Genomic DNA, 10253 nt, shown 5'->3' on the forward strand with positions numbered 1-10253 from the left:
CCATTGCAGTTGCCAGAGCGACTTGAGCTGCCGTCAGAAAAAATAGCGAATCTTGTGGGCTAAAATGCATTAGTATGATAATGCGAACGTCATGCTTCAAAATTCCAAATACTTACAGACATTCACCATTGCTATCCTTCCAGCATCGCTGACATCGTCCCCCATAGCAAACTGCTTCTCCTAAACAGCACCCTGTGCAAATGTGGCCTTCTCCAGGACAAATATGGCAGTGGCCATCGTCCTTGTACTCGAAATCGGTCTTGCATTCGCAAACCAAATCATTTATGCAATCCTGGGTGGTGACACTGCAGGTAGTCGCTCCGCATTGTACCGTATTGAAAAGAATCCAACTCGGATCCTGAGTCGTCACTACAAACACAAATCAATACTTGAAGCTTGTCTCAGATAACATTCATATACGATTAAGTACCTTCATTCACATATGCCACTGCAAGCCACAGTTGCAAACAAAACACCACAACTTTCAGCATGATGATCGCTACGAGCCTCCTCTTTTCTAAACATACTGGTGCTCCAGCGAATCAAAACTGTTAACTGTTCCGTCCTTCCCGAAAAGTGGAAATTTACCCACAAAAACCAATCGCGATAAGTGATTATGAGCAATACTGTCCTTTTCCCACTCGTCGAATAGATTGAGCGCTTATCGTCTGTTTTACAATCTACTTAGATAACGATTGTCTTTCACTTTGGCAAAATAACACTAATCGGTGCAATTCTCGCAGATACGTGCGGTTACTATTCCGTGCATGTTAATTCAAACCGTAAGCAACATGTTGGGAGTTAGCTGAATTCTGAGTGACACGTTTCTGAACTTGTCGCAAGCCGTGGGTTGTCGGCCGATCGGTTAAAATCGTAAGAACTGCTTTCCGGAGATAACAAACAACCACCACAGAACAGACCGCCGACGACAATGACGGTCTACATCTACAGGACAGGTATACCTCGTTCGGCTGCTATTCGTAAAAATGATTTGCTGTTTGCTGATAAGATAGGCCTCTCTTTTCTCCGTTGTATACGTGTGGCTTGCCATCTTTCTTATCGCAAATAACGTTTGCCTGTTCGCTGCTTGTTACGGATAAATTTGGCTGTCCACAGGCAGACAAACCATTTCGATACTGATGTGTTAAGAAGATGGTTAGATGATGTATTGATTCCTGCCTAGAACTTGCATGATAAATCATCATTGAGCTATATTAAAAATAGTTGACAATTCTAATCCATCACGAGTTCTTTATTGGTTGCATTTATTGCATATAAGCTTTCGTTAACATAAAGATGTGCTATGAAGTGGGTTTGTAGCGTACTTGATGAAATAAATGCTTGACCACTGACGATGTTTGATACTAGTGACATTATTCCTGCGGTTGCTGAAAAATGGGTCACTTCATGTAAACAATTCCATAATTTGAACCACTTCGATAAAAACATTCCGGAAGCTTGTGTTAAGTGCATCAGTGCGTCACCTAGCTACTTTCTGGACCAAAATCGGTTGACCCATGATTTCCACTTATAGTGGATTATCTTATTTGTTTCAGTATATAAAGCTAAATTGTCTTCGACAAAGTTGTTGTACTGGGTTAGACCAACAACATTTGATTCAGGTTTAATTGGGAACTACGCCGCTAGAGGCGCTTCACTTTCATATTACTTCTATTACTTATGACTTGCGCCATAGTCTATAATAGAGATTAGTGACGTTAACCGAGCGTTTAGCGCACGCACACTAGCGGGTGCATCGCAGTGTAAAGTTATTTATTATTTTCCTTTGACTAACCTAAAAAAAAATGTATGAAATTAGAACTGTCGAAATGAGTTTCACAGCAAATTGTTATGCATTTTCCTCAGATTTTCACTAACACGCTCTCACATATCGCAACAATACAACCGGACGTGAAAATCTCTGTACTATATGGAATTCGGGTCCAACATAGAATATCTCTTGATCCTGGCCATGTAGACAGTTACTGTCTGCAGCAAAGTTGTTCAGGTGACCAAGTCCTTTCGGACGGTGGTCATATTAGTTCAGAACTATCTCACTACGTGGTGCTAGTGTGCTTGCGAACTTCCTGAATATGATATGTCTTTTTCCAGAACAGGAGAGTATAGTCCGGATATCGAAACAAAACGCTATTTTGGAATCCAAGATGGCGGTCATCTTGTTTAGAAATACTGTCAAATACCCTACAGTACACAGAAACAAAATCCATTGGCAAAATTACTATATTGATGGTTTAAATTAAATACTCGCACCAATAGATTTGTGCAGAAACGAAATTCATTTAATTTTACTTATTTTTAAATCAAAACTACTATGCCGTTTGAGTAAGCATAGTAGTTTTGACAGAGTGGTATTAAATTTGTTTATATTTATAGTCTGAATTTATACTGAAATCATGGTAGATTTAACGGCATTAAGCACAGTTATACTGAAAATAAGTGTTTTCTGCAAAATAGTATTCCTAACTATGGTCTTTGTTTCAGTGTATGGATATTTTCCGAACGGGAACGACGATTATTGGACGAAAATTTATGTCAGATGCCATTTTGGAATCCAAGATGGCGGCCATAGGTTTAGAAAACCAACAGACAAACAGACACAACGCTCGCAATTTGCTCATCGAACACGCATTCAACGGTCAATTTAAATGTTTTTTAGTTGGTAGTAACGCCACTGACAAACCGACATGAATGACCATTGCAAAAACAATAAAATTTCTAACCAAAGAACACTACTGACATTTGACTCCTTGCTCGCTGAAAATATTTAGCTAAGCCATGAACCCGCATGCAAAAGCTATGAATTGGTTCGTGTGTGATCTATTCTGGACAAATTATTTTTATCTAGATCAATAAATCCTATGGTTTTGACAGTTCGGATCACTGCACATTTAAATCGGCCGTTTACGATTTTCGGACATAAGTCAGAATTAAATGTCATGTCGGTTTGTCGGTGGCGCACATAGTCAATTCCTTTGCGTTTGATGACTGTTCATCACTGTTTGCGTACTGTACACACGCTAACTTGAAAGTACTCATTAATGAGTAAAAAAAGACCCATTTTGAAGAAAAGTGGCTTAACTCATTAATGATTAAACAATTTTACCCTTTAATGAGTATCTGTTTCCCATTAATGATTAACAATTACTCATTAATGGGTAACAGATACTCATTAATGGGTAAAAAATTTACTCATTTAATGAGTTAAGCCTCTTTTCTTCAAAATGGGTCTTTTTCAACCATTAATGGGTACTTTCAAGTTAGCGTGCATCTCATTATACCTAACAGATGCCATCTGTTAGGTAGTGTTTTAGCGACGATGTTTTATGATGAAAAATATTCAATATGTTATCTTACACTGATAAAACCTTTGCTGGTTTTATTTATATGATTTCACACATAACTTTTTTAAAACGACCCACACATAAATTTTAAAAACGACACATGAACGTCATGTGTCTTACTTATGCCAACTATGTGTGCCCCAAATGAACAGCATGTTTAATGGCACATAGCAAAAAACTACACTCAAAAAATTCCACACGCCATCATCATGTGTCTCACACTTAATTTTGCGCTTATTGTGAAACACATTCATTTCATGTGTGAATCTTATGCTATGAACCATGCCTGAACACTATGGATTTGAATTGTGACACACTTGGATTCTATGTGCCTCATATGGTGATATCAATAGCTTTGCACACCATAGTTCAATATTCTACAATATTCTACTTTATCGACTTCTACTTTACTGACTCTAAAAATGAATCGACAAATATATAAACAAAACTGCCAGAGGCCAGAGCTTTCACATATCTTTTTAATGGGTCTGATTTTGGATTCGATCATGAACTGTTGGGATGTGCTGCTGCCAGAGTCTTCGTTCGATCTCACTGTGCCACGGTTGTTCTCATATATGAGGCGGGTTGATAGGGAAAAGTCACAACTCTTGTTTTCGATGTTTACCTTTCTGAGCAAGCAATTCACATCGTATTGAAATCTCGCCTAACTTTTCAAAAGGTCCTAAGTAACAAATGTAAACAAATCGAGTTTATAAATGCACATTGTAACAATTGTATCTAAGAACATTATGCACACACAGACATTCAGATTAATGTCAATTGAATTGAGAAAATTCTAAATTAACAAAACGTCTGAAATCAAAATTTGCATTAACGATGTTTCACTGTTACATAAGACGTTTGACTATGTTCATCAAGACAAACGTCTGAAGTATCAGAAAAACCAAAACAGTGCAGATCTGTACTTCGGTCCTTTGTGTTTATACGAGTAAAACGTCTAAAATGTTCAAACAAACCAAAACAATATGATTGTGCACATCGGAATTTTCATGTTAAGCATTTTTCTACTATTTCCACGTGGGGGGGGGGGGGTTGGGTTGGGTTGACAATTATCCACGGCCAATACAAATTTTAAAATTTGTATATGGACAATTGTCTACGCATGGGGAGGGGGGTTAAGCATACCGAAAAGCTGTCTACGTAGTTAGTGAACAGCTCCTAAAAAAAACACTGTTATCAAATAAAAAGCAGCTCACGCTACCACCAACGATCGACCAAAACAATCTGTGGGCAGTGTTGCGATATACCGTTAAAAAAAAGTTGATGCATTGTCCAATACTCATATTGTTCGTTTAGCTCGTATAACTTAAATTATGCACTCATAATGCTTAAAAACAAACAAATAATGTTGAAAACATAAATGACCTATGTAACTGTGATTATAACAAAACGTCCTATATAACATGTCCAATGTACACCTGACAAGAGCAAAATGTCCTACACACAAAAAATAAACGTTAATAGAATTAAAAAAACCGTTGGTAGAATTAAAAGTTTGCATTGGTTCTTTTTGGTAGAAAGTTAGAAACTTTCAATTGCAAAAGACATGAACAGTTAAAATAAAAATGCTGACTCCTTTGATTTTAAAAGTCACAACTTTTATGATTAAATTTTATAAATGTCAAATTAAAAGTTTCTACTTTTGAAATGAAATTGTAGAACTGTCAAATTAAGAGTAGGTTAGGTCAAAATAAATTTTATCTTATTTCAAAATGAGAGCGTAGTTAATCAAATAAAATTTTATTTCTTTTTAAACATAAAGTTCATTGTTTTGATTTTTACGTATATATATTTTTTAAATGTAAAACTAACAAAAAAAAAATTAAAAATATTGAATTGTGGAATTGTCCGCCATCCTCGTCAGCATCTGTTGAGCCGTCCATGCAATCCACTCCCCTGCTTCAACCTTAAACTGTGGTGCTATCGTTTCAGCCATCTGGCTCAGAGTCCGGTGTGACCCAATCCGGAACGATGATCTTACTTTTGACTGATGCTGAAATTTCCGAAAAGAAAACGATTCTATTATCGTAAAAAACTCTCTAGTCTGAACAAGGCATTATCGTAGATAAACTTACCATATTGATCCTGTGGTATCGCCGTATTTTATTTATATTTTCAGCCGGTCTAGCTCACGGATGATCCGGTGAATGCAGCAGGGATTTGTTTTGAAAACTGGTCGAATAGAAATTAATAAAGCAAAATTTTCAATTCTCATTTTGCGCGTTTTTATTTTTATTTACTCACGTTATTCAAAAACTAACCAAAAATGGGTAGAAACCTACCCCCGAAGAAGTTGTTTTGACAGTAAAACAATTTTTGATTTGAAAATCTGCACTTTTAAAACTACAAGTTAAAATCAAAACATCTACTTTTGGATTGAAAATAACCTTGTTGTTTCAAATATTTTCATAGTTCAAGTAACAAATTTTGGGGTACTTTTAAATTGAAAGGTTAATATTTTTACCGATACAATTTTCGTTTTTTGTGTGTATGTAACATTTTTCACGTTTTCATAGAAAAGAATGTATGAAACGGGTAGATTATAATTTCAATTTCAATTTTACTATCGCATTTTACTATTAAAGGTCTTAAAAATGTCAAAAGTTGATTTGGTTTAAAATAGTATCAAAAAAGATTTTGTCAATCTTCAACCTCGTTTTTCTCGAAAAGAGTGAAATGTTAGATAGGACCTTTTGAAAAGTTAGGCGAGAAATGCAAAACACTTTAAATCCATCTGTTTTGAACATTAGCGTGATTCAATGTGCAATACACTTGAATCGATAGTGAAAAAATTTCAACATTTCAAAGTTTGAAACACTATAAATTAACGTGTATAACACATTGAACCAAGGTGAAATACACTTAAAGTAAATGTGATTCTGCATTTAAAAAATCAAGTGTTTAAACACTTCGATCAAACGTGTGAAATTTTTTGAGTGTATGTGTGAGCACTCATGAAACTACACTGAAACAAATCGACATGTACCGTTTATTGGATACATCTTATAACATAGCAATGTCAGCAGATTTATTCATTCTATGTGATGATTGATAGATTCCATTGGATTATCACTTATAAACTATGACTGCGATACCCGCATAATCGTGAACCATTAATTGACCTTACCGAAAATGGTTAAAAATTGTTTATAATCCCTGCTAAACTTCAACTGAAATGGTTATGGAACTTTACATGAACGTTTAATGATAAAGTTTGAACCTTATGTATTATGGTTTGTTGGAAGTGGACCTTACAAATAATGGGTTGTTAAGAACCATTACCATTTAAAATTCTTGTTTTCTCCATACATTTTCGGAAAGAGAACTATATTAGAACCTTTTAACTTATGGTTTGAGAACATTAATGGTAATGGTTATGGTAGTGAGTAAGGTCAATGAATGGTTTTGTAACATCGATCAACTTTATGTGGAATATATCGTGAATTGGTTGCCTGTAAATTACTGATTACCAATTCACGATATATTCCACGTAAAGTTGAGCGATAATACAAAACCATTAATGGACTTTACTCACTACCATAACCATTACCATTAATGTTCTCAAACCATAAGTTAAAAGGTTCTAATATAGTTCTCTTTCCGAAAATGTATGGAGAAAACAAGAATTTTGAATGGTAATGGTTCTTAACAACCCATTATTTGTAAGGTCCACTTCCAACAAACCATAATACATAAGGTTCAAACTTTATCATTAAACGTTCATGTAAAGTTCCATAACCATTTCAGTTGATGTTTAGCAGGGATTATAAACAATTTTTAACCATTTTCGGTAAGGTCAATTAATGGTTCACGATTATGCGGGTATGGAATGATTTCTATCGTAATTTCACATACTTAGTACTTGATAAAACTTTGCTTCGAATGTGGTTAGCGATAGGTAAGATGTATTTGAATATTGTCTGATATATTTCATGGTGAAAAACTGTTGATATGTCATGGGAGAGAACAGAAATCTAGAAACTAATGGAAAATCATATAAGTTTGCACTATGAGAAAATTCAGTAACATATACCTGTCTTCATGATGAATATTGCTCACTAAAAGATATATCTTATAAGATAATCATGTATATTTTATTGGAATTGCTTTTAACGACTTTTGACGTTTTTTGATATGTCGCGTGTTAACATCCATGTAGAAACTATTGGACAGTCATTTAAGTTTGCAGTATAGTAAAACATGTATATCTCATTGGAATAGCTTCCTTTGATTTTTGAGGTTTAATGATTGTAAACAGATCTATCCCAATCATTATATAGTCATATTGATTTGCCTTTTAAGAAATCCAACAGCAAACATTTGTTTTGTCATGGTTTTCTGGATGAATATCGCGCCCAATTAAATACATCTTACATGATTGTTGCTAACGACAATGATACTGTATAGAATAATCTTTGTTTGTTATTGTTCCATTAGATAAGGGGTTGCGGAAAAGAATGTATTGAGATAAAAAAATGATTCTACTGCAATATTTACTTTGCTAAGATTCTAATTGTAAGCCTTCTACACGGCTAATTCAGATTCCAGCACTAGTACCCGAACTTCATGAACCAGTTCCATGAACTCATATAATGTAGTCGTTGTTTTATTGCACACAGGAGCATTAAGAAAGATTTGAATACACGAAACCACCGAAACGGAGCATAAATTTGTTATTTTTCTTCACTCTAGCAAAACGAGCATAACGTTGCACTACATTCCATGTCGGGAGAGCTGTTCTTACTTCGTGCTAATTGAACGAGCTCAATATTGAAATCAGCCGTGGCCCAGTGGAATCGAGCGCAGACACCGAATGCATTCACACCTCAACAGTTCTGGATCGAATCCCAAATCAGCTACAATAAAAAAAAAGACAACTGTGAAAGCTCCCATTGCCTGATGTTTATTTTTCGATTTATTTTTAGAAATCGATTAAATATATGTGTTAAAAAAAGAAGTAAATTTCATGTGATTATCACATAAACTTTACTTAGATTGATTTGTTACACATATATTATATTGTGGTAAAAAGTAAAGCTTATGCTTATGGGTTTCAAATCCATTTCAGTTCATTATTATAATTTGACCGATTTTCATTTATCATATGACGATCATATAAAACTTACGAAATTATCAGCATTGAAAATGTATCAGATATTCATATAGAATTTACCTGACACATTTTCAATCATATCATTTTCAATGGATTATCTTATAGCGCAAATTTATAAGATTTCCACATAACAGGAATATGTCATATTGGTTCAGTGTAGTATACACTCGATGGAGAATGGAATTTCAAAATGAAAACCGAAAAATAGTTTGTGATCGAAAAACTAGTATGTATAGGATTTTGAGATTCCAGGAGCACAATTGCATATTTTTAAGGTAAATATGAGGAAAAAATGTTGAAACGTATATTTAACTGTAATATTTTAAGAACCAGACGAAATCTGCTCCTCGATCTAAACTGGCTGCTGCAGCGAGAGATGGAAGAGCTGCCCGGTCAAAACACGGATCCGAAGCACTGCAGAAAAACCCACCAGAATTGGATCGGTGACGAGCGGTGTACTTGGAATGGGAATCGACAACACTATGAGCACTGTGCGATCAGTATAGAAAAAGGGCAGAGGCTGAAACGGACGATTACTGAAAACGCTGAACTAGCTATCATCTGGAACTCGGCACATAATGAAGCGATTGGCAACAGGGCCTTCCATTCATTTTGGCTAAAAAAATGTTTTAGGAAATTATGGAATAATAAGATATTATGATGGTATTTTGTATGTGTAAGGAACAAGAAAACATTTTAAAGTTTGTGTTTGACACATAAAACCTGCAAATTTAGCTTTGACAGAGCAACAATGAGCGATTTTCTGATCGCCTCTTCGCGAAGAGTGAAGAGCGAAGAGTGGGTGAGATAAATGACAAAATCGCTTATTGTGACTCTCATGCAGCGACATTGGCTGGACATTAGTTTGACAGATAAAATGAGGGGTTAGTAGATTTTCCTCTGTTTCGAGGGGTGAATCGATTAGCTTGGGACCGAAGAGAGTACCAGAGCTGAGCCAAAAAGTTGAGCACGTTATTTCGAGACCTTCTAGTCTTAGAGATACCTCTATGGTACAACCATAGAGGTAACTCCAAGACTAGAAGGTCCCGAAGAAACGAGCTCAACTTTTTGGCTCAGCTCTGGTACTATTTTCCGTCCCAAGCTAATCGGCACACCCCTCGAAACATAGGAAAATCCACAAACCCCTCATTTTATCTATTAAACTTTCATAGCGAATCAAAACAAACATATTGTAGTACTGGAATTTATACTAGAATGGGGTACGTTAATCGATCTGCTTGGAACCAATAGGCTAGTCAGGTAGTGAGCTAATTTTCGACGAAAATCGACGTTGGACACCACTTTGGAATCCAAGATGGCGGCCATCGGTTTTGTGAAAGTTCTGTCAAATACCCTTCAATATGGGTATTTTTGATACAAGGACGACGTGTGGATGTCAAAATTCGATGTCCGCTGCCTGTTTGGAATCCAAGATGTTTTTGAAATACTATCAAATACCCTACAATATGGGCATTTTCTGAACGGTGACGACGTGTAGAGGTTTAAAATTGATGTTAGACGTCATTTCGCAATCCAAGATGGCGGCCGTTGGTTTAAGAAAATTCTGTTAAATATCCTAAAATATGGGTATTTTTGGTACAAGGACGACATAGAGTTTCTAAAAAACTGTCAAATACCCACAATATGGATATTTCCGAAACGGGAACGACTTGTAGAGGATCGACGTTGAACGCCATTTTGAAAAACTGTCAAATACCCAACCATTTGTGTTCGTCTTTCGTTCCAAGACGACGTAT

General features: G+C 35.6%; 1 long non-coding RNA gene across 1 annotated transcript; it reads right to left on the bottom strand.

Moving 5' to 3' along the window:
* On the bottom strand, positions 1–941 carry LOC135717504 (uncharacterized). The gene is made up of 3 exons (XR_010520320.1): positions 431–941; positions 117–369; positions 1–59 (listed from the first exon to the last, which is right to left on the bottom strand). It is a non-coding gene; the product is annotated as an uncharacterized LOC135717504 (long non-coding RNA).
* Positions 942–10253: the final 9312 nt, after the last annotated feature.

The sequence above is a fragment of the Ochlerotatus camptorhynchus genome, unplaced genomic scaffold, assembly GCF_037179485.1.
Source record: "Ochlerotatus camptorhynchus isolate MF236.1 unplaced genomic scaffold, CSIRO-AGI_Acam_v1.1 ptg000060l, whole genome shotgun sequence".
Lineage (NCBI taxonomy): Eukaryota > Metazoa > Arthropoda > Insecta > Diptera > Culicidae > Ochlerotatus > Ochlerotatus camptorhynchus.